The 25,743-nt window shown below is 41.2% G+C and overlaps 1 non-coding gene and 1 pseudogene across 1 annotated transcript; one reads left to right on the forward strand and one right to left on the reverse strand.

The window, feature by feature from the left end:
• Positions 1–511: 511 nt before the first annotated feature.
• On the forward strand, positions 512–618 carry LOC131222012 (small nucleolar RNA R71). The gene has a single exon (XR_009159726.1). It is a non-coding gene; the product is annotated as a small nucleolar RNA R71 (small nucleolar RNA).
• Positions 619–5,460: 4,842 nt separating this feature from the next.
• LOC131249742 (cytochrome P450 93A3-like) lies at positions 5,461–14,312 on the reverse strand (annotated as a pseudogene).
• Between the last annotated feature and the right edge of the window lie 11,431 nt (positions 14,313–25,743).

Here is a 25,743-nt window from a genome sequence, read left to right on the forward strand (position 1 = left end):
TTGTTGTGGTCCTTTTGCCCAAGAGAAATTTGGATGTCTAGCCCACCCTGGGTTGTATGTGTTCGAGTAAGGATCATTCCCAGATTTTTGAAAAGTGTTCATAGCATGAACTTGTTCAGAGAGAAGTTCTGGGAATGCTGCACCAGATGGACAAGACTGCATAGGATGGGCAGGACTGGAACATGTGGCATATGCCTCGACTTGAGCTGTTTGTGGTGGTCCATTATTCAATACCAGAGCATCAACTTTCTTTGTCAGGTTATCAAGCTTGGCACTTAGCTCTGGTATGACTCCTATCTCATATATACCACCTCTCTTTTGTTGTTGGGGACTTCTATCACCTCTATTTGAATAATCCCATTGTTGGGAATTTTCGCACAAAGTTTCAAAGAAGTTCCACGCTTCGACATCACTTTTGGTCATGAATGACCCTCCACTGGTGGCATCAACCATGCGACGGTTCTGTGGTGTCAGACCGTCATAGAAGTATTGAACTTGTTGCCACTTCTCAAAACCATGGTGAGGACATTTAAGAAGCAAGTCCTTCCATCTTTCCCAACATTCATGAAAGTGCTCGCCCTCTTTTTGTGTGAAGTTAGTGATTTCTCTACGGAGGGCATTGGTTTTGTGAACGGGGAAGAACTTGTTTAAGAACTTCTTAGGACAGTTGGTCCCATGTAGTGATAGATCCAACTTCTAGAGAATTCAACCATGCTTTCGCCTTATCCTTCAAAGAAAAAGGAAACAGCGTAGGCGGATCGAATCGTCGGAGAAGTTTTGGAACTTAAAGGTGGAGCAAATGTTTAAGAATTCTTTCACATGATGATATGGGTCCTCTTTGTCCAATCCATAAAAGGATGACAACAATTGTATGACTCCAGGTTTAAGTTCAAAGTGTGCTGCCGTAGTGGTTGGCAACACTATGCATGAAGGCGCATTAAATTGGACAGGAGCTGAATAATCTTTGAGAGCTTTAACTTCAGTCTCATTCGCCATTTCAACAGAATTATTTCTCAATCTTTCACGAATTGTTCTTTCAATCTCAGGATCAAACGGTGCTAGTTCTAAATCCAGAGATCTACGTCCTAGCATAAACTGTGAGATTCTAAAACAAGTTAAAATTATGTAAATGAGAATGGGAAGAAAGAACCCAGAAAAGGAGATGATTGATGTCTGAAGAAGAGCTCCTCCTTTTGAAGACAATGTTATTTAGCAGCTTCCTTCCTTAATTCCTATAAACAAAAAGAAAACAAAAATAAATTAAATTTACTAAAATAATGCTAGAAAAAATCCTAAGCAACGGTTAATTTCTAAAAAAAAAAAAAAGTTTGTAATCTTAGAAAATAAAAGCTAAGTTAGTTTCTAAAAAGGGAAAATTTCTAAAAATAAATAAAATAGCCTGGAAATAGAAACTTTCTGAAAAAATATAACCTTAATTCTAAAAATAGAAATTAGAAAAAAAATAGAAAAATTGGAAAGAGATTACCAAAGTAGTAGTTTATGTCAGGTCCCTACAAAACAGGAAATAGGTTAGTTTCTAAAAAAAAAAATTTTAACCTAAAGTTAGTCAAAAAACCTAAGACTATGAATTATGATAAGAGAGAATCCTAAATCCAATTGGACCGAAACACTCCCCGGCAACGGCGCCAAAAACTTGATGTTTTATTTAAACCAACATGATTTAAATGATTTTTAAACTCGCAAGTATACGAATCAGATGTAGATACGGTACGTATTACGAGATCGTTCCCACGAGGACTGGTCGTCACAATTCAAATCTATGATTCTCCTTAACTAATCCAACAAATAATGGAATGAATTACTAAGCACAATTTTATGAAAAACAATTAATTAAGAACAGGGAAGAAAATTCAATCAGAGAGAGAGCACTAGGACTTTCGAATCCACCCCTAATTATCCTAACCCTTGTTTTGTCTGTTGATTCACCTTGATCTAGATTGATACCACTTAAATAGAGAAAGCACAATCTGTGTCCTTAATCGGGCATACAGACTGTCTAATTCCTTTAAGCAATGCCATGAATGACATATCCCATATCCTTGGTCGGGCATAAGGGATGTACAATTCATTAAAGCATCCTGTTTCTTCCTCTATAGGAAACCTGTTCTTGATCAGACACAAGCACCTATAATAAGCATCCAAACAACATCCATATATATACTTTGGTCAAGTTCATAGATGGAGAAGTATAGAATTTAAACCCATAAAGCCCACTTAAAGAAAGAAACAAATTAATTGAAATTCAAAGTAAATCAACCAATACAAGAGATAATCAAATTAGGGGCTTCATCTCAGCCCTAGCTGAGAGATTAGTGACCCATAAAATCCATGAAAAATATTAAATAAAATTCATAAAAATTAAACACCAAACCAATCGATCTCTCTCTTCTTTCTTCTCTTTCTTCTCTTTCTTCTCTTCCTTGCTCCAGATCTGGAATCCCCTGGTTCTGAATGCCTTTCCCACGTCCAAAACTCCCCTTTTATAGCTGCTGGGGGTCGGTGGCAGAGTCGTAGAAGGACTCGGAGTACAAATTTTCGCAGCCGTGATCGGTGGGCCCCACAGAGGCATTTTCTGGAAAATCTACCCCGTCCATTGGATTCAGGACGAAATTTCAGTCAAGAATGGGTAGTTTTGAAGGTCCATTAGCGCGGCCCACAGAAGAAATCTCAAAAAAAACAGTTTTGAACGTCACAAGACGGCCTGTTTGTGGCCTCTGTACCGCACACGTGTGTACGCATGGGCGAAGAATATCAACATGGTTTTGAAGCTCTCGAAGCCCTCTACACGATGGACGGGTCAGATCGGCCGTACGCGTGACGTACGGGGCCCACAAACCTTCGCAAAAACGGCCAGCGGAAGACGCTACGCGGACGCCAAACCGACGCTGCGATGATGGTGGGGCCCATTCCTGGACTTTTCACAGGAATCCACGTCGTCCATTGGTTTCAGCTCGAAAAATCAGTAGGAATTGACTGGTTTTGGGGTGGATTCGGTGCAACCCACGGAGTTTTGAACTCACCGTCCATTTTACGTTTTTTTCAGCGATCAACGTCCGTACATATGTATGGAACCAAACGGACATCTAGGCGATGACGATATCGACCTCAGGAAGCGGATGGACGGTTTGGATTGTCCATTTGGACAATAGGTGGGCCCCACAACCGACGACAACGGTCGGCTGCCGCGGACGCTGGAAACGGAGGTTTCCTTTTCAAAGACGTAGTCGGGTCAGCGCTGCTGACCCGACGCAAGCCCGTTCGGTGCTCGGTCAGTGCACATGTGCACCATGCACATGTCACTCAATGTGGGGTCCACTGTGATGATTTCGAGGAATCCAATCCGTCCATCTTCTTTGTCATATAATTTCAACCGTCAACACCAAGTTTGAAGCAGTTCCAAATATCAGGTGGGCCCCAAATTGGAGATTAACGGGCTGATTTGTCAGTTGGCTCACTTCCCGAGATCTTTAATGGCTGAAATTTAATATGTACGGTTAGTTTACGGCCCTCATCCCATGTATTAAGTTTCGAACTGATCGGATAGCGGGAACTATGTGATCTTGCATTCGGGACCCTTTTCGGGCCCCTTTGGCTTGCTTTCCTCAGATCCCAGGCATGTAAAATCTTCATTATTGGTTCTCTGGAGTCCATCCTGTGCCCTGGAGACTTTGGATCATGAAATCCAGCCTTTAACATCAATTTTCAATTAACGCTCTTCACTTCATCCTGTAACAAAAATACAATTAAAATATGGCATTAAACCTTATCATGTACGTAAAATCAGGCAATTACTGGGGTCTGATATGCAATATTTGACCCTGATCAGCAGCGCTGACCCGCTGTACGTGGATTCGGTGCGGCTCGCGGCAGTTGTGTACCTTATGTACACGCTGTATATACAGGGCCCACTATCATGTATATGCAAGATCTGATCTATCCATTTGTTTTCTCATCTTATTTAAACCGCCGAGACCAAAGTTGAGACAGTTCCAGATATCAGGTGGGCCCAGAATCAACGGTTTATGGGCTGATCTGTCAGTTGGGGTACTTCCATAGTGATCCGAGGGCTGAAATTTGATATGTATGGTTAATTTATGGCCCTCAGGCCATGTATGAAGTTTTGAGCCAATCAGATGGCGAGAACTATGTGCTCTTGCATTTTTCACCAATTTCGGGCCTCTTTAACGTGAATGACTTAATTTCCTCGGATCCCTGGTGTGTAATTCCATCGATCTTGGTCCCCTGGAGTCCGTCCCTTGCCTTGGGTGTCATCGGCGTCAAATCCATGGTTTAAGCACCATTTTTCAGTTCATGCTTGTAAATACACTCTGCATCACAAACACGATTAAATCAAGCTATTAAACGGTATCATGCTTGTAAATCTATGCAATAACTGGGTCTGATATGCATTGCACTGATCAGGTGATCAGATCCATGGTCTTATTTTCTATAGCCATCCTTATTCGGAGCCATGGATGGGATGGTTTACAATGGCCTATTCTTCATGATCATAAGCTAAACATGAATCCCCAACAAGTAGATGGAATAAATTGATGATTGAACCCATTCTTGTGTAAACGATCTTGGCCATCCATAATAAAGGCCATTGATCAAATAATTAATATTTGTTAGATTAGACTGATGTGTGCATGGTAGCTTATGAAATGTTCATTGGACCTAATGAACAGTCAAGATCAATAAATCCAACTTAGATATCAGTATATCTTCTTCTCCTTCTTTTCTTTTTTTTTTTCCTTTTGAAATTCATCAATTAGCTAAATCATTGGCGCATGTTTAGATGAAATACTTCTTATTTATTTATAACGAAGTTGGCCATCTAGGTAACATTTTTTTTTTTTTCTTTATTTTAAATTTTTAAACAAACCTACAAGCTCTCCGGCAGCCGCCCCCCCCTCTCTCTCTCTCTAGAAACAAGAATTTATTGATCTCAATCAGCAGGATCACACATTCGGGCGGGGGCTGACAAAAAATTGGTCCCTATCTATCATTCTCCACCTTGTACAATGCCCAAACCGAAGAGAAAAAAGGAAAAGAAAATCTAAAGGCCATCTAAATGAGAAACCTGGCCGCAATGGGAATTATATGAGATAACACAATCCCAGCAAAAAGTGGCCCGCCCGCTATGGGGTGCTAGATGTAGAGCCGATAAGAAGATGTTGCAGCCAACATAGACCCATAACGACTTTCCACTGCAGCAGCCAGAAAGGACCAAACATCCTGCAGCAATGTGCCAAGAGGGCCACAACTCCCTAAACAGCCAAAACCAACAGTATTCACGCTCTTCAGGAGAACCCTTTGGGTAAAGGAAAGCCCAACTCAAATTTACCAAACTAAAAGATTATTAAAAGGACCATGATCGACCCAAACATTCCACTGCCTCCATAGACCAAAACCAACATGCCAGCACTTGCCCAATTCCTAACCTTCAGTCATATTAACAGTTTCAGTCTCTCCATCAATCCCAACTCTCCAGTTAAAGCATTGGATCATGGAAGCTAGCATCGTTTGTACTACCTTCAATGCTAGAGAAGTGCCTGGGCAGCCTCTCTGTCCGCTCCCAAATGGCGAGAAATGGAAATGCTGACCCCTAACGTCCACGTGGTGACTCCGGTCGCTCTCATCCAACGGCATGAATCTCTCAGGATGGAATTCAAGTGGGTCAACCCAATGCTCAGAGTCCCTTCCGATGGCCCACACATTGATGAACACTTGGGTGTTAGCTGGTACATCGTAGCCTCCGATTTTGCAATCTTTAGTGGATTCCCTAGGAATCATTGGGACCGACGGGTGCAATCTAATTGTTTCTTTGACAATTGCCTGGAGGTAAGGAAGGTTTTGGACGTCGGATTCTTCCACCAATCTATTTTTCCCGACAACTGAATCGATCTCTACCCTTGCTTTCTTGAATATGTCAGGATGGTTGATGAGTTCCGCCAAGGCCCATTCCATTGTGATTGCAGTCGTATCAGTTCCCGCCACATTGATATCCTGTAGAAGATTCCAAAGAATAGTATAATACTCAGCCTATCAAAAATGATCAGGATCGAAGACTCAAGTAAACCACGCAAGGGGGAAAATTGGGGAAAAGAAATGCCTACCTTAAAACCTTACTAGGCTCATATGCCATCCAAACTGTTTATAAGTTCAAGATGAACTGAAAACACAAAAATTTAAGCCTGATACAAAACTTTTGTCCCCATGCAAAATTTTCAACTCTGGTCATTCAATCCCCAATCTCCGTTGTTTCCTCTTGTGTGGCCCACTTGAGTATCCGATTTGACGTTTTTTTTTTTTGTCATAAGTCTTAAAATGAGCTCTGAAAATGGATGGATTGGGTGGATTTCTCACAAACAGAACAGTGGGCCTACCTAGCCTTCCCGCACAGAACTTTATGCCAAAAGCGTTTGCAGGAGATCTGCCTCCCCATCCAACGTATTGATTATGTCACGCAGGCGTGGAAAAAGGATCACACAAATATCAGCTTAATCCAAAACTTTCTGTCCTAAGAAGTTTTTAACGGGTGAGTGTTCAATCACCACTGTTTCTCAATGTGTATTCCACAGGATATATATACACACAAACACACACACACACCTCACTTTTGGACTTGTTATGGGTAAAAATTAACTGATCAAACAACTGGATGAGGGAGGACAGGGAACATTCAAAAGAAGGTAGCTCAATCTCGACTATCAAGCATGACCTTTGCAAACAACTCAATTATCTATTACAAGTAGTGACCTCGGCCTTGGATTTTGTCTCACAGTCGTGACCAAAGAATGGCCACACAACCAACGAACGACCATGAGTGTTGACCTGCCCTGCCTCGAAGCATAGCATTGACTATGATCAACAATATAACTTTGTCTATAAGACCTCGGCCGAGCTGACCTGTAGGTCATCCCGAGTCATCTCCTGTAATCTCCTCGGACTCCAACCACTCGAAGATCTCATTGAGAGGATCTATCTAAGATTCTCATTGAGGATCTCCGGAAGACAACCACGACACGTTTAGAAAATGACTCATTCCGCAATACGCACCTATCATATAGAGGTATTGCCGTATACGGTAATGGCATCAAAATACTATAAATTAAATAAAAGCCTTACCAACGGTGGAAGGTATGCATAAAAATTCTTGTTCTATTAGACTCTGAATGCCTCTTCTAACTATAGTATCGAGAGTACCCTACCATAGCCTAAGTTATTTGGTTTGGTAGGTATTCAACGGTCCTGCATGGGCATCCAAATATCCGCATCAACCGGGCTCATTCCTTAAAATGAGTTGATAAAATGGGTTAACGGCGTGAATAAAATACATACATCTTAGTATGGCTCAGATAACTTTTTCACTAACCACGGCCCTCTTTGGTACCTAATCATTCTGAGACCGTTGTCACTGATGCAAATTATTTGGTGACGTCACTTCAGTGGCAAGTCACATTCACACGGTCTTTTGACTGCTCATTTTATGCATGATTGGATGCAAATCTTAGCTGGATCGCGTAAAGGAGGAGTGCAGATCCGGTGTTTCCTGGAAACACCGAGCAGCTGAATCCAACACCATTGCTGATCCACGTCACTGTAATTGTCACGTCACCGGTTTTTTTAAATATATTTAAAATAATTTACATTCCCAATACCCCGTGTAACGGTTTCACTTGGAAATCGGATTGCATGCCGATCGGTGCGCTCTTGCTCTTACCATACTGAGTAAATTCAGTTGGGCCCATCTTGTATATACGTGGTCTATCTAGGCCGTCCATCCGTTTTTCCATCTAATTCAAGGGGTTAAGCCCAAAACTAAAGTATATCCAAATATCAAGTGGATCATACCACTGTAAACAGTGGGGATAATGATTTCCACCGTTGAAACCTTGCTAGGCCCTATGGTGATGTTTATTTGTCATCCAACCTGTGCATAAGATCATACAGGCATGGATGAAGAGAAAACACAAATATAAGCTTGATCCAAAACTTTTGTAGACCCCGAGAAATTTTCAACGGTAAACATTCAATTCAACTGTTTCCTATGGTGTGGTCCATCTGAACATTGTATATGCTTCATTTTTTACCTCAAACTTTAAAATTATCTAGTAAAATTGATGGACAGAGCGGATAAAATTTATAAATCATGATGGACCCCACAGAGTTTACTCAGTACGCTAACATAGTGAGTTACTCGATACGGAATCAGCTTCCTTCCATCTGGGGACTCAGCGCACGGGTTGAGTAGCAAGTTACGCTACTAAAGTGATGTCACCTGGTTAAGTAGGTCCCACCATGATGTATATTTTGTATCTACACCGTCCATCCATTTGGAGAGTATTTTAGGGCATGGGCCATAAAATGAATCAGATCCGAAACTTGAGTGGACCCCACCACAAAAAACAGTGCAGAGTCACGCCCACCATTAGAAACTTCCATGGGTCACAAAAGTTTTCGATCAAGCAGGTATTTATGTTTTCCCTTCTTGAATGTCTATGTTAACTTAAGGTCTACTGTGATTTTTATTTAAGTTTTCATATGGGGATTCAATACTAGGGATGAGTAGCGAGACTCGCTACTAAAGTGATGTTACATAGTTATGTTGGTCCCACCATGATGTATGTTTTGTATCCATATTGTCCATCCATTTGGAGAGATCATTTTAGGGCATGAGCCAAAGAAAGAATCAGATCCAAAACTCGAGTGGACCCCACCACAGAAAACAGTGAAGAGAGTATGTTTACCATTAAAAACTTCTAAGGGCCACAAAAGTTTAAGATCAAGCTGATATTTGTGTTTTTGCTTCTTTTATATTTGTGTTAACTTATGAACAGGTTAGATCTCAAATAAAAATCACAGTGGACCTTAGGAAGGCTTCAGCAGTGGACGTCACTCTCCTCACTATTTTCTATGGTGGGGTTCACTCCAGCTTTGAATCTACCTCATTCTTTTGATCATGCCCTAAAATGACCTCTCCAAATGGATGTACAATGTGGATACAACACATACATAATGGTGGGCCCCATAGAACTTGGTGGCATCACTTCAGAAGCGAGTCTAGCTACTCAACGTGTCGGTAGCTAATCCGCCTCCAATATCTTTCTTCTAAATTTAATTAGGTCATGTTATCTCACATCAATTTTATAAGTTTTTTTTTTAAAAAAAAAATATTTACAAAATATGCTTGATTAATAAGGAATATTAGCTGCGACCCAGGATGAGTGATGTCCATAAAATCCTCATCGTGGGCCCACCTTGATCTATGCATTATATATTTACTCGATCCATCTGTTTCCTCATATTATTTTAAGATTAGACCCGAATCGATAATTGAGATCGGGTCAAATTCAATCTAGATTAGTACAGGACAGACCCGGACTTGGATCGGGTTAGGCATGCTAGACTCGGTACCGAGTCAGGTTGAGTTCGGATCAGGCCTATTTCAAAACCGAGTTGAGTCGGGTGTAATATCCTGAATTTTTGCTATTTTGGATTGTCAACAATCCTTAATTTTATTTTATTTTTAGAAGTATCCCACGTCGTCACTTACTGACCCTTGACGCTCGAGGTGAGCCTATACGTAGATTATACCAGTAAAGAAGCCCACAAATTCGATTAACAAACAGTATGAAGCCAACTAATCCGCTTGATCACTTAAACCTCCAGTCTAACCTCTTGAATTGTTCATCTAGAGCTTAAATCTAACCGACCCATCACTAACTAATTAAGACAACCATAACTAAATTAAAAATTTACCCAAAGTCAAGCCAGCTATAACTCAGATCTTAACTAATGGACCAAGTCAACCTATTTACTCCTTTAGCTTAAGAACCAACAGTTTAGAGTGATCATTACCGAATCACCATTTTCGCTAATTTTAAATAGGCCACACTGTGAACTTAGTTAATGCAGACCCTAACAACTGCGCCTAAGAAATCTTCCTATCCAATTCATCAAAAAATGTCCCAATTATCCGAACGAGTTTCAGACTGCTCGTTAGTGGCCCACTAGTTCTGAAATTGTAAAATGATGTCCATCTCACTGGGCTTGACGTCCATCGCGGGTGGCGAACCAAGAAAGTGCCCAGAACTAGTCAACTTGGGCCAAAAGCCAAGTGCTTGAAACACGTGAATCTTCTACGTTAAAATCTGAAAACTTAAGTGAAATAGACCTTTCACTCTTTGGTGAAGTTGTGATATTCCAACCGTTGAATTGTAATCGAACTTGGGCCATGACCCATGGATATTTCCCTACTCATATCCTTATAACTAGGACTCCGATCGAACATCAGTGACCGTTGATCGTAAATTGGGCCCATGCGATCAATTGACTCATCCATTTACTACCAAACTTGGGACAACCCTTTATCTAACTATGAGACACCTATTCCACACTTCCGCCCAAAGTCAAACCAAGCTAAGATTTTCTCACCTCTTCTGGCTCAATATGAGACTTAATAGCCAATGGTTATAGTGGATATTACATAAACATCACAGTGGGCCCCGAAAAAATCAAGAGTCACGCCCCATATATATATATATATATATATATATATATATATATATATATATATATATATATATATATATAAACTCTCTTTACAATTGGAGAAGTATAGGGGATTTTTCCCGAAAGGGCAATAGGCAATCTGCTTCCATCCATTTTGATAATTACATGCGTAATTATTTAGGCCTGAATTAAAAAAAAAAAAGAGGTTAACATGAGATTCATATAAGTCACACCAAATAAAATATTTGGAAGAGAGACATCCACCTTTGAAATTTATAGGACCCACCATAATGATTATATAAAATGGACACATTAGTTTATCTAACGGAACCCTGTCATTTTCTCTAATGGAACCCTATCACTTTGTTAAATGAACCTGTCACTTTGTCTATTGAAACCTCATCATTTTATTTGACATGCCACTATTTTATTTAGTAAAATCCTGTCACTTTGCACAGTAATATCGTCACTTTTTCAAGTGGAACCGAGTCACTATATTCAAAAACTTGTCATTTTATCAAGCAAAATCCTATCAATTTTTTTGGCAACTCCATCACTTTATCTAGTGGAACATCGTTATTTTGTCTAATGGAACCTCCTTACTTTGTTCAATAATCATGTCACTTTGTCTAGCACCCCTTTAAGTACTTTATATAGTGAAATCTTGTCATTTTGTCCAGCAACTAAAGTTGGGTATCGGACTGAGTCGAATCGGATTGGGTCCAACTCGATTCGATCCGAAATCTTAATGGCCTAACCCGAACTCGATCCGATCCGGGTCACCTGACTCGAACCGATCCGAAATGTATATGGCCTGATCCGATCTGAGTCTGACTTGGTCAGGAAAACTGAGTCGGATCGGATTGGGCATTGTTCAGATCGATCTAGATTTCAAGAGAAAAATGATAGAAAATGGGACAGACGGATCGACGCGTGAAGAAAAGGTGTCTTCTCAGCTCCAAACCAGAAGTCCGAAAAAGAAAGACTAGAATTTTCAACATGCTCCCCTCGGTCCTCGTGTTATATATATCAAACGAATCACACGTGCCAACTGAGAACACTTGTGCGAGATCTGATCTTTCCATCTGGTTGGAAGTAATGTTTTTCTCCTTTGACTAAAAAGAAAAGGTCATTTTTCTCCTCGTATGACCGAAAATATATACTGATTTTCTTATAATTTTTTTCTAATTGTCGATTTTTATTTGTATAGTGTAGTCCACTTTAGTTGTGGAATACATTGTTTGCTTCGAGAGAAGATTCTAGAAAGTACGTCGAGCATGATAAAAAGATATGATCAAGAACACGTGCTATTGGCATAGGTTTCTACGCATGGATGGACAGGGCTCCCACGATGATCTCTCCAAAGGGATGGATGGTGAGGATACAAAACATACATCATGGTGGGACCGGCATAACTACGTGATGTCACTTTAGCAGCGAGTCTCGCTACTTAACCTATGCGCTGAATCTCCAAATGAAAACTTAAATAAAAATCACAGTGGATCTTAAGTTAACACAAACATTGAAGAAGGGAAAACACAAATATCAGCTTGATGGAAAACTTTTGATATGTAGAAGTTTTTAATGGTGGGCGTGACTCTCTCCACTGTCTTCTATGGTGGGGTCCACCCGAGTTTTGGATCTGATTCATTTTATGACTCATGCCCTAAAATGATCTCTCCAAATGGATGGACAGTGTGGATACAAAACATACATTATGGTGGGACCCACATAACTAGGTGACGTCACTTTAGTAGTGGGACTCGCTACTCAACCCGTGTGTTGAATCCCCATATAGAAGGAAGTGGATTGCGTAACTCACTATGTTAGCGTACCGAGTAAACTCTGTAGGGTCCACCACGACTGATTTACATATTTTATCTACTCCGTCCATCAATTTTACTAAATAATTTTAGGGCTTGAGACAAAAAATGAAGCATATACATTTAAATCCACACTATAGGAAACAATTGAATTGAACATTTACCATTAAAAATTTCCCAGGGGATACAAAAGTTTGGGATCAAGCTTATATTTGTGTTTTCTCTTCATCCATGCCTGTATGATCTTATGGACAGGTCAGATGACAAATAACCATCACTGTGGGGCCTAGCAAGGTTTCAACGGTGGAAATCATTATCCCCACTGTTAGAGTGGCATGATCCACTTGATATTTGGCTATATTCCAATTTTGGGCTCAACCCCTCAGATTAGATGGAAAAATGGATGTACGGCCTGGATAGACCACATACAAACAAGGTGGGCCCAACTGAGTTTACTCAGTACGGTGAGTGCAAGAGCTCACCGTAATCGGTATGCAATCCGATTTCCAAAGGAAACCGTCTAACGGCGTTATGCTTTTGCTGAAATGTAAATTTTTTAATATATTAAAAAAAAAAAAAAGCCGGTGATGCGGTACTTGCTATTGCTGATATTAGGTTCAGCTGCTCGGTGTTTCAGGAAAACACCGGATCCGCACTCGCAAAGGAAATAGTGGTGATTGAATATCCACCGTTAAAAACTTCCTTTGGGACCACCGGAATGTTTATTTGTCATCCCACACAATGATAAGTTCACAAAGAATTGGACGAAGGGACCACCCAAATATAAGCTTGATCGAAAACTTGTGTGGCTCAAGAAAAGTTTTTAACGGTCAATTAACACTGTTTCCGGTGGCGTGGCCCAGCTGAGATTTGGATTTGTTTCAGTTTTTGGATCACGGTTAAAATGAACTATCACAACGGATGGTGTGGATGCATGGCACATGCATCAGCGTAGACCTCACAGTTGGGCATCAACTGAACTCGGTGATCCAGCGATGTACGAGCGCAAGCCGTACGAAAAGCAATGTGTATGGGCTTATCCACTTACAGTGATGTAAGCTTTGATGTTGTCCCTCGTCAGTTTCATCTCGGCGTTCTCATCTTCCGATATCTCGAGCAAAATATCGAGAATATCCTTCATACCATCTCCTCTCTCCATCTTCATCTTCCTCCCTTCTTCATGCTCTTTGATGATCCTCTCCATCATCGCATCGAATCTCTCGTGCGCGTCCTTGTACCTCTTCTTTAGTCCCTGAAAAATCCAAATTCCGACAAAACCCGATGTAATCCGATACGTTGAACGTGCCCATCAGCACCGTCACATCATGTACCAGCTTCCTCCCTTCCTCCGCCTCCCCTTCCGTGTCCGAACATATCCGGCTCATCGCCATCCTCGATATTATGTTGCTCGTCATCGTAATGAGCTCTCGGCCAACGTCGACTGCATCTCCACTGTTGGATTTCTTATGTTGCGGTCGCAAGAATTGGCGTATCTCTTCGTGGCGGACGGGCTGGAACTGATCGAGCGTGCTCCCGCCTAGAAGCTCGGACATGCAGAGCTTCTTCATGAACTTCCAGTAGGGGCCGTAGCGACCAAAGGCGATATCGGAGGGACCGTAGATTAGGTTACGGACAGCTGAGGATTGAGGTCGGGATGCGAAGGAAGTCTGGTGGGTCTTGAGGATTGCTCTTGCACTGTCGGCGTTTGAGGCGACGACAACGGGGACAGAGCCCAGGGGGCGGTGGATCAAAGGGCCATAGCGCTTGGAGAGCTTGTGGAAGGCTTGGTGAGGGATGAGACCGTTGTGGTGGAGATGTCCGACAATCGGGAGCAGTATCGGGCCGTGGTACGGGAATTGGAGAAGATGATCCTGATTAGGACAGTGGAAATGAGCCAGATGAGGAAGAGGATAGCGTAGGATTGGAGTTCGTCGGCCATGGTTTGTGTGATTGACGCAGGGGAGGACGTGAGGTCGAGCACCGTCTTCCTCAAGAGGATAACTATTCCGAATCCACGGAACTTCTCTGGACTCCTCACAGAGACTTCTCGAATCCACGAAGAAAAAAAGCAGAAAATAGAAATAATTCTAATAAGTTCGAAATTGATTGATGAATGATTAAAAATGAGTTCACAACCCTTTAAATAAGGGTATCAAGCAATGGGAAAGAAATCATAATCAAACTACAACTCAAACTCCTAGAATCCGCGACTTACTATAAATAGTAAACTTACTATTTATAGACGGTCGTGATGTCTACTAGTGCGCAAGGTTTTCGGCCAAAAATAGTAAGTGTCCTATTTGGCTTCACCAAATCGTTCCCCTAATTATTCTAAGCTCTTTTCACGTTGGGCGCAACTCCTAAAGCCCAATGGATGAAGAGTTATAATCAAACTAAAACTTACTATTTATAGTAAAAACGAAATTAAAATAGGGAAACGACGGGCAATCAAGGGGTTTTTCTCAACTCCGGGTTGCGCAACCCGACGTAGCGGGTTGGTTGGCTAAAGTAGCTCGTTCTACCCCAAAATCATATATTTTACGTTAGCTAACTCATTCCGGATTGCGAGATACGCCCGATCTAAGGTCCGATGGTCCGGATCACTTCTGTCGTCGACCGGGCCTTTTCTGATCCGTCTTGGCCATGAAACTGTCCGCGACCCGCTCTACATCAGTGATGGATAGTTAGTTGGAGGGTGGAGATGACTGGGAATGAAGAGGTTATCAGATGCAATGGTGTGAGGATTTTTTTTAAGAGTACTGAAATGAGTGTGAAAATAAAAGCCGACTAAATTGGCCTTCTTAACTGAGAAATGACCAGAATTTACTTATAACCACTGTGACATCAGGGATAAGTCTACTTTTCGAAATCTCAGAATACCAACCCCCTTGGGGTATCTTCCGATAGTTTTCTCTTCACTTCTGTTATGATTTTTTTTTTCCTTCTCTTTCTTTCTGAAATGACTAAAATACCCACCCTTTAACGAGAGTAGGGGTGTACTTCAAGTCGAACCAAGTAGAGATGGCCTCAACTCCACTCGGCTCGGCCACTGGTTGACCTCAGCTCGAACTTGGCTCGGCTCGATCCTCGAGCTTGACCGGCTAGCTCGGCTCAATTCGGTTAGCAGCTTGGGCCAGCTTGGGCCGAATTTGAGCCGAGTTCATCATTGAGGCATTTCCACAAACACCTGGATTGCACCATCAAAATAACTCTGTATGTGAAACAAAGCAATGGTTTTATAGGTATTTTATCAAATACCTTCTAAACAACATAAAAACAACAAAAAATCAATACAACAGCTATATAATTGCTGTGTGGTACACCAGCCAATTCGCTTCCAATGCAGGCAGACACCCTTTATTGAGATAGCCGTACATTGTTTGGTTATAAAGCAATTCAGTGATGCAGTAGCCCTCTTCTCTTATGTAGCCAATGAGACTCGATATGGGATACAACAGTGCTTGGCTAAGACCTTGATTTTGAGCAGCCCTCTTCTGTAGCCAAAGAGACCCGATACGGGATACAACAGTGCTCGGCTAAGACCTTAATTTTGAAACCTATTTCTGTCTTTAGTATCGGTGCTATCACCTCAATAACAGGCTTTTTCAGGCCCGTATGAACCCATACAGCCTATCATTCATGTGTGATACACATACATATCATGTACATACCTTCTTTGCCACAGGCCACACTTCATTGAGTCATTTTATCAAACACTTGGTGAGCAACATCAATGGCAAGGTAACCGAGTCACTGAACTGGTTCGATCCGAGTTTGATTCGAGCTAGATTCGATTCGAGTCGAGTTGAGCTTGGGCCTGCTCGAACTCGGCTCGAACTCATTTTCAAGCTCAAAACATCAGCTTAACTCAGCTCGAACTCAGCTTCGAATCGAGTCAAATCGAGCTTTTTCGAGTCGAGTCAAGCGAGCTAACTAAGCTAGCTCAGTTTGTGTACACCCCTAAATGAGAGTGCATGTAAATATTGTTAATTAGGTGTTATATATATATATATATATAGGGAAATGGTACTATGAGGTCAAGCGCATGAACCTTAATATGAGGTCGAGTCGTGTCTTTATTTGAGCCGTTGGATGATAAAAATAAAAAATGCACATGTGATATGACAGCTTCTCGAAGAAGCTAATATGATAAGAAGCTACTTAGGGCCCACCATCATGCTGTGAGAAATCCACACTGTCCATCTATTTTTCCATGTCATGTTAGGGCATGAGATAAAAAATGGGGTAGATCCAAAACTCAAATGGGCTGCATAGTAAGAAACATTGAGGAATGGACGTCCTCTGTTGAACATTTGTAGGGTTACAAAAGTTTTAGATTGAGGTAATATTTTTGTATCTTGAGTTCATCCCAGTATGAATGACCTTTTGAATGGTACGGATGGCATATAAGAATAACGGTGGACCTTATGAAGGTTTCAACGATAGACATTTCCCTACTCACATTTTCTTATCGTGTGGTCCACTTGAATTCTAGATCTATCTCATTATCTTTACCACATCCTAAAATGAATAGATAAAACGAATGAACAGAGTGGATTTCTAACGAGCATTATAATGGGCCCACCTATCTTTGTGTAGATAAAAATCCCTTCCCACCCAATCCAAATTACAGGCGAGTTGTGTGTGAAGTATATTAGGTGCAACTTTGGCCTCACCCAATAAGGTACGGTCCTTATCGTAGGCCCACATTGACTTATGAATTTTATATCCACGCCGCCCATCTATTTTTATAGATCATTTTAAGATATTATTCAGTACCTGAAGCAGATCCAACTCGACCAAACCATAGGAAAAAGTTGTGATTGACAATTAATCAACTACTTCAATTTTGGATGAATCCGATATTTGTTTTTTGACTTCATCCAGGGTTATATAACTTATTAACAGGTTAGATGGAAAATAAGCATGATGTAAACTTTACGGTGAGCCAGGGGAAGTTTTTAATGGTATAGTATTCAATCACCACTATTTCTGATAGTATGGTCCACCTGAGAATTTGATCTTCTTTATTTTTGGAATCAAGACCTAAAATTGTCTTCCAAAATAGGACGGTATGGATATACAATATGCAGATCAAGTTGGACCCATGGTAAGGGACGCACTGTCTTAGGTTAGGCTGTCGCCGCACCTAATCTGCTCCCTTCCCCGTGAAGTGAAATGGCTGGTGTGCCACACGCCACCGACCTTGGTGGTGTGATGCCGTCACCAAGTTCTGTGAGCCCCACCATGATGTAAGTACTATATCCACACCGTCCATCCATTCGGAAAAATCATTTTATGGTATTAGCACAAAAAATAATTAGCAGATCCAAAGCTTAAGTGGAGCATAACACAGAAAGTAATAGAGATTAAACGGCTACCAATGAAAACTTCTTGGGCCACAAAAGCTTTGGATCAAGATGATATTTGTTTGGTCCCTTCATCCAATTCTGCGTGACATTACGAACAGGTTGGATGGAAAATAAACATCACGATGAGCCATGGAAAGGTTTCAACGGTGGGCATCATTGTCCCCATTACTTTCTGTTTTGTGGTCCACTTGAACTCTGTATCTGCCTTAGTTTTGACTTCATGCCCTAAAATGATCTCTCAAAATGGATAGCATCATTGTCCCCATTACTTTCTGTGTTGTGGTTCACTTGAACTCTGTATCTGCCTTAGTTTTGACTTCATGCCCTAAAATGATCTCTCAAAATGGATAGACGGTGTGGATATAGGACATATACCATGGAGGGTCCCACAGAATTGGTGACGGCAACCCAACTCGGTTCAAAGCCCGACTCAGCCCGACTCGACCGTTTATATATATATATATATATATATATATATATATATATATATATATATATATATATATATATATATATATATATATATATATATATATATATAAGTCATGTGCTTTTAATCCTAATTTAGTTTATTTCATTTATTAGTTGTTCAGAAACTGGGGTGTTTTGATGCCTCTTTTCCATGGTCGCGGTTGGTGGCTTCTGGGCAACAGCTTTCTCCGTGAATCCCTGATCGTGGGACCCACCTAAATATATTTGTGTGGTATACATGTGCTACCCATCTGGTTTTTTCAGGTCATTTTAGGGTTTGGCTCCAAAAATGAAGCAAGTCCGATTCTCACGTGGACCAGGAAGTTTTGGATGAAGTAATTAATTTTGTTTTCCTTTCGTTAAGGTACATGTGAACTTAACAACAAATTGGATGGAAAATAAACATTATGATGAATCCGTGGAAAATTTTAATGGTGGGCGATGAATGATCACTATTTCCTTTAGTATTGTCTACTTAAGATCTTTATTTGCTTCATTTTTTTTTTTTTTTTGTTCATGCCCTAAAATGAGCTAGAAAAAATAACAGACCACATGGATATACAACACACACATTAAGGTAGGCCCCATAGTTAGGGACTAACCAACTTAGATATTACTCGTTGATTCACCTCATATGTGCCCGAGGTGGACCCATGTTTGTATTAGATTGTGTCCTGATGAATAAACTATGTGCGAGTCCACATCGGTGGTTTGGGTGGACTACATGATTGGGTATTTTCAGGGGTTTTTAGTGTAATAGAAGCCTAAGTGATTTCATGTTCATTTTATTCATCTTTAGCCTCTAAACTAGTGAGTTATAATTCATCTTCCTTAAGATTAATACTCTAATGAGGATTCCAACCTTCACCTTAAAGATGATTTTGAACTTCACCATTTTTTAGAGATTAAACTCAATCTAATTTGCATATCCTTTATTTAAATCCTTTAGAAGACCCATGTAGACGAATTCCCTAGGATTACAATTACATTCTCATGAGTTGTAAGAGATTCACCCAACGTCACTTGCCTTGTTTACCTCATTAGACATGTAAGGTATTTGATCTTGAAGCTGAAGCATTGTTAATGATCGGCATTAATGATCGGGAGAGCAATTGAGTATAGCATATTCAAGCACGGGAGAGCTCTGAAGAAGTGACTCAAGTACGACATGTCAAAGTAACTCAATTCAACAAGTAAGTGTTATTTATGGGTCCATACTCACTTTCTTTGTGTAGAATTGAAGGCAAGAGTTTGTGATGCAAACTCGATAGGTTCTTGTGTAGGACTTAAACTCTTAAATGAGGAAGAATTCACTAGATACGGGTGTGTACATGTTAGTCTCTGTGGGAGCCTCCAACGTCAGTAAGCATAGGTCTTTTGACTACGACTAAGGTTGTTGGTTAACCGATAGAAAATTAATTACTAAAGTGTAACACCTCGTATTTTTCAATACCCAGGTGTTACCTTTTAAACCCACGATTATTGAAACTCAAGACCAGTTAACCAAAATGACTTAAGTTAACATGTATAGGTTAGGATTTCCAAGCGACGCTGAGACAATCTGACATGACCTTGGAGACTTAGTTTACACTCCACACCAGTTAAGGAGGTAAGCATGATCGAATCACTTAAGTCCAATCAGTTTCTAAGACAACTTGTGTTAGCAATATTCTAAAAACTCAATCCACGGAAGTCAGTGGGTAACCAACAAAGTATCTCTGTGTTTAGACATGTATTTAACCATTGAAAACAAATATCAGACCCATCTAACCATCGGATCACGGCACGTGGACCAAATATGGCTACAAAAGGTGTGTAGCAGCCCACCTGGGCCTCACATGTGCCCCAAACTGGACCGGGGCCCCTATATAGGGACCCCTAAACAAATGAACGGTGTAGATTTATCACGAATATCACAAGTAGACCCCACACGTGATGCATGTGCAACATGCACCACCATACGTGAGGTGCACCAAGCCAGGCTTGCTCGGTCAAACTGATTTTGCGGAGCAAAAACACAAAAAGAAGTAAATTTTCAAAAAAACTCCTCCAGCCTTTGAAATTTCAAACTGGAAAATTTTCAAACTCCAAAGTGGACCACCCTGGCCACTTTCCGGACGATCCAAACCGTTCATTTCACTCGTAGTGGCCCATTGAACAGAAACGTATAGGGTTCTTGCTCCATGTATTGAAACAACAAAGATCAGCCCCGTTCATTTCCTTTATGTAGGGCTGAGATCCGATGAGAAGGACCATCAGGTAGCTTGTTGGGCAAGCCAACACTTCATGGACCAGAGGCTTTCAGCCTCCTTCCTTGCAAGCTAAGAGGAGTCCTCTCACAGCCTAAAAATGGCTAGGAAATTAAGAAAGGAGAAAAAGAAGATTTTCTTCTTTTGGATGGTGGTGGCTGTCACACTCGTGGCCGTCCGATGGGCCATGTGACTTCATCACAACGCTCCTGCATGGAAGGTACGTGATGAGATGAAGGAATTTCTCATCTCATGAGAATGGGGAGGAAAATAGAAGAGATCTCAGGAGATGGAGCAAGATCTCATCTGAGATCCGAAAATTGGACCCCACACTGCCTTTGGGCCCCATCTTGACCGATCAAACGGTCCAGATCGCCCAAAGACCCCTTGAAGGACAATCCACTATTAAAGGGTGGGTCATCTTCCCCAATGACCCACCAAACCACGTCAACAAGATGGGCCCCATTAGGCCTGGAAAATGTACTCCTAGGGAGCCCAAGGCGCTACAAACACATCTCCACAAACAGATGGGCCCCATGCACAATGGACCATGGATCCAAACCGTTGAACGGAGGGAACTCTAGCTGACCGTCGGCTGTCCCTCTCCCAGCCTATAAAATGGGCTCAGCCCTCCAGGGTTTACACAGAAAGAGAGGAAAGGTAAGGGAAGAAGGAAAGAAAAAAAAGAGAGAAACCGAGAGGGAGAAAGAGAAAGAAACAGAGAGTACGAAAGGAGAGAAGCAGGGTGGGCGTGAGCACCACCGTCCGGCCAGGTGACACCACCCCACCCTCTCCCTTTTTTTCGTCATTTCTAGCAGGAAATCAGCCTGTTACTGAGGTCGAATATGGCCGGAAAATGAGCCTTGTTTTGTGGCCAAAATGTCCTGTGAATGGCTCAGCAGGGAGCTGAAAATCAGCCTAAAAACGAGCCCCTGTTCAAACTACAGCACGCCCCAGGAAAATGGGAATAATACCAGCCTGCAAACATGGCTAAAAACACACCTAGTCGAGCCATCTCTGAGCTGGAATCATGGCAGCAAATGAGCTCTGTTTGAGCTCTGAAATGGGCTGAAAAACGGCCCAGGGGTGGGCCGCGTTGAAGCTGCTAATCGGGGCCTGAAATGGCTCTCAGTTGGGCCAAAAACAGTTAAGGATCAGGCTTAGGTGCTGCCATGAAAACAGTCTGCAAACAGCTGGAGTTTCAGCTCAAAAACAGAAGCAGAGGAAACTGAAAAAAGGGCCTGCAGCATGGGCCGTATGCACGTTGGCAGAAGTGGGCTGCACTGGCTGTGGGCCTCACAAAACGTCAGGCGGGCTGCACTGACTGTGGGTCGTGCCATATAAACAGATGGGCCGCACCCACCATGGCAGCACGTGTGTACACGCCCCTGTGTGAGCTACACATCCAGGCCGTCTGTCAAAAGACGTCCAGGCCCTGGACGTTTGAATATTAAAACTATATATATGTATATATATACAGCTGGTGGGCCACACGTGTCGGCCCACCTCAATGTATGGGATTTACCTGCACCGTCCAGCAGGTCTGGACGGTGGGTACCCACCTCAGGCTTTTTGATCCAATCCGTTCATCTGTCTGGCATGTTGCATGGGAAACCGGCCCCCTGATGTATATGTTACATCCAAACCGTCTTTCCACCTGACGGGAAGTGAAGTAGATTAAATTCCTTGGTGGGCCACGTATGTGGACCCCACCTTGATGTATGTAATTCATCCAAACCGTCCACCCAATTGGTAAACTCGTCCCATGGGCCTGAGAAGGAAAAATAAGACAAATCTGGTTATCAAGTGGACCACACTGCAACCAGTAAGGGATTGAACGTCTACCATTGAATCCCGTTTGGGATCCCTGAAGTTTTGGATAAATATGAAATTTGCTTAGGTCTGTGTGACCTTATCAACAAGTGGGATGGAAAACAAACATTACGGTGGGCCCCACGATCGAGGCAAGTGTGTTTCACCAACGTCGTTCCTCCATTTGATGTCCAAACCGTCTATCTGGATGGTGGGCCAACCATCCTGCCAGCAGCATAAGTGCTGTTTTACATCAGCAAGTTCTGTGCACTAATTGCCAGGTTTGTGTGATATCTACACTGCCCATCACTGGAATGGGGACTACAGTAATGTACGTGGGCCCTATAAAGTTTTAACCGTAGAATTCATTATCACCACTGCTATTTGTAGTATGGGTCAGATGATCTCTCGATGAGATTCATTTTGGATAATACACTGAGAAGATCTCTTAAAATGGATGAATGGTGTAGATGGTGGGCCCATCCATGAGGCCCACCTGATGTATATAAGGTTCATGCGTGAGGCCCAATTCAGGTCTTTGCTGTGGACAAACTCTAGGCCTGGTCTGGGCCATTAGTTGGGATGAAAGCCTATAGGCCTAGTCACCTCTAGGCTAGCCCAAACAACCTTAATTTCGGGCCCTTTAAACCCCACACATTTTTTTTATATACCTAGGACTTGTTGTCTAATAATAACTAACTCTCTAGGAAGCTACTTATGTACCTTGGGGCCACTAACTATGCATAAAAATCCAGATTGAGGGACGTACTACGATCCATAGGTGATGATTCTTCCCCTTGAGCTTTCCATCCTCCCATAAGCTTAAGTTATAGTGTGTATTCTAATTTATAATTGATATCTCCATTTTATAATCATGTGTTAGCTGGTGGAAATTGAATTGCTATATTACATACTTAATGTTCATCTTGTATATTTGTTCATACTTATGGATTATTTGTGAATTGCTTATGGAACTTCAACTGGTACATTAGTAGGAAACCTCTACTTATAAATGTACACCCATACTTGGGATGTAACTCTATTGATGGTGATTGCAATGGACCTTCAATCTAGTGGTTATTGAGTGATGGTCTAGATGGATCATTTTGATGTGAGCATACCATCCAGGGTTGTTGTATCTAAGTAGTTTTTAAGGATGATCTTTTATCGCATGGTTTTGATACTCGCCCTATGTGACTTATTTTAATATTTGCCTTATGTGACTTGCTTTTATATTACCTTATGTGGCTTTCTCGCAGTATTTTTCCTATATGGGTCCAATGTTTTATACTGTGCAACTATGAGATGGTAAGCCCCATATGCTGTAATATGATTAGCCACTAGTTGACGGATTTTCATTAAACATCCTAAGGTGATAGTCTCATGAGCCGAGGACGGTGGTATGAGACCTATGTTCGAGCTGTCAGCCTACCCTGGTGACAAGCTCCCGTAGTGACCTTGAGCTTATTTAAATTGGTTGATTGTAACTGGACTAATAATGAGTTGGCTAATCATGCATCCACAGCATATTGGTGATGACGGGTGGCTAATTCTGGATGCTGTAGCACGTGCCTTATGAACATCGGGGTATCGTTTCGCTAGCTCCCAGATTACCGACTATCGATCTATTGTTACGACTGTATGATTTTTCCAGATCGATGATTGCATGGCTGAAGAGCCCAATTTTCACACGGATGTACTTCCCCGGGGCGATGTGCATTCATGCATCCTTGCATTTAAAAAGACTACATCATGTGTTGTTTTGATTGCCTCCTTCTTTTATAACTATACTTACCTAATGCGGCGGCGTGTAATCGTGAGGAGAATTCACACTGAGTTGGCCACTCATCCATAAAAAATATAACCGTACAGGTAGCACAAGTGGCTTAAATGATATGCAGATTTAGACTTATAAGGAGCCGTTACGGTGGTCAAGGACCCATGGTTGTACTTGTCGAGAAAGCTATGTGATCTTGCGGCTTTCGTTTGTGTTTCACATGCTTTTAAATTTCTCATGTGTGTAATCTTGTATTTGTTATTGTGGAGACATTGGTTTGTATAATTTATTATAGGCAACCTCTGTATGTTCTAAATGTAGTTAAAATTTTTCTTTTATACTTACTTGTCCATTCTATGCTCATCTGCTTACTCTGATAGTTGAAAAAAAAATAAAAAATGTATACTCGAATTTGACCATCCTTTAAGTTTAAACTCAGGTTTTTGGGAAACGGGTCATATACTCGGGTCCTGAAAACACGGGGCGTTACATAAAGTCTTTTGCGGGAGCCTCCGATGGGAGCGTACGCTAAGTTCTTGTGTAGGGCTATAAGGCTAGAGGTGAATCTGATTTAAAACATTCAATAGTGAATATCGGTACACTTAAGAAGAGTGCATCCACTAAGAGTGGCATAGAAAAATCGAACAATTATGTATGCTTTTGTTTGAGATTATGAATTACGTATATATTTAATTCATGCTTATGTGTTTGATTAGGTAAATCATTTGAATACTTGTATTGAATTGTATGCTAGGCACTTAACTTGTAAAGTGCATACAAGTACACTATCGATTATACATTAGTTGCTTCATTGGTATATCTATTGTAGTCTATATAATTAGACCCACTATTGGCTTCGAAGCCGTAGTATTAAATTGTATTAATTTAATTAGCAAATTAGTTTAAGTCAAGCAATTATGTTTTAATTGGTCATATTCACTATTTATAGGACTAAGTCATTCATTCCACAGTTTCTATAAGCTTCCGCGCATAGTTATGGTATCTCACTACACAATTTTAGTACGTAGCCATGAGGTGTAAGGTATAAGTAGTTGTGAGTAGTAAAAAAAAGTTGTAGTTGTGTGATGTGTTATGGGTGTAATTGCTAATTGTAATTGTTATAGCTGTGACTCTCAACTAAGAGTCTTGTAGGTGTGAATGTGTAAGTCGTAAGTGTAAACCATAGTTGTTATTGTACCATATTTCTGATCATTTCTGAAATATCCAATTAGGACATGACATGTGTCATTATACGGAAAATATATAACATGTGAAAGATCTCTAGAGATATTTGGAGTGTTTTTCATGAAACTATACCTAGCACTGGGCTGGATGATACACGTCATCTAATGACAAGGTGCGACCGAAAAGCTCAAGAGGCAAAAGTGGTCGAGCGGAAAAGAACGGTCAGAGGGACACAAAGAGATAAAAGGATTTAGAAGACCAAACGTAGAACGATTCAGCTACCGTAACTGTTGAAATAAATAGAAAAACGTTTAGATGGCATAACAGAGATCTATAAATAGTATGAAGTTCAGCAAAGTAGATCGTCTCATGTCAATCCAACAAACTAATCAAATTATCTTTATATTTCCTTATCATAGCCTAACTCTATTTAAGGAGTGGCGATAATCTTGCAGCAGTAATCGTCGGTTGTAATCCAAGTTTATGCTCACACGTTAGACTATATCCATTCTCAA

Source organism: Magnolia sinica, chromosome 1, assembly GCF_029962835.1.
Source record: "Magnolia sinica isolate HGM2019 chromosome 1, MsV1, whole genome shotgun sequence".
NCBI lineage: Eukaryota > Viridiplantae > Streptophyta > Magnoliopsida > Magnoliales > Magnoliaceae > Magnolia > Magnolia sinica.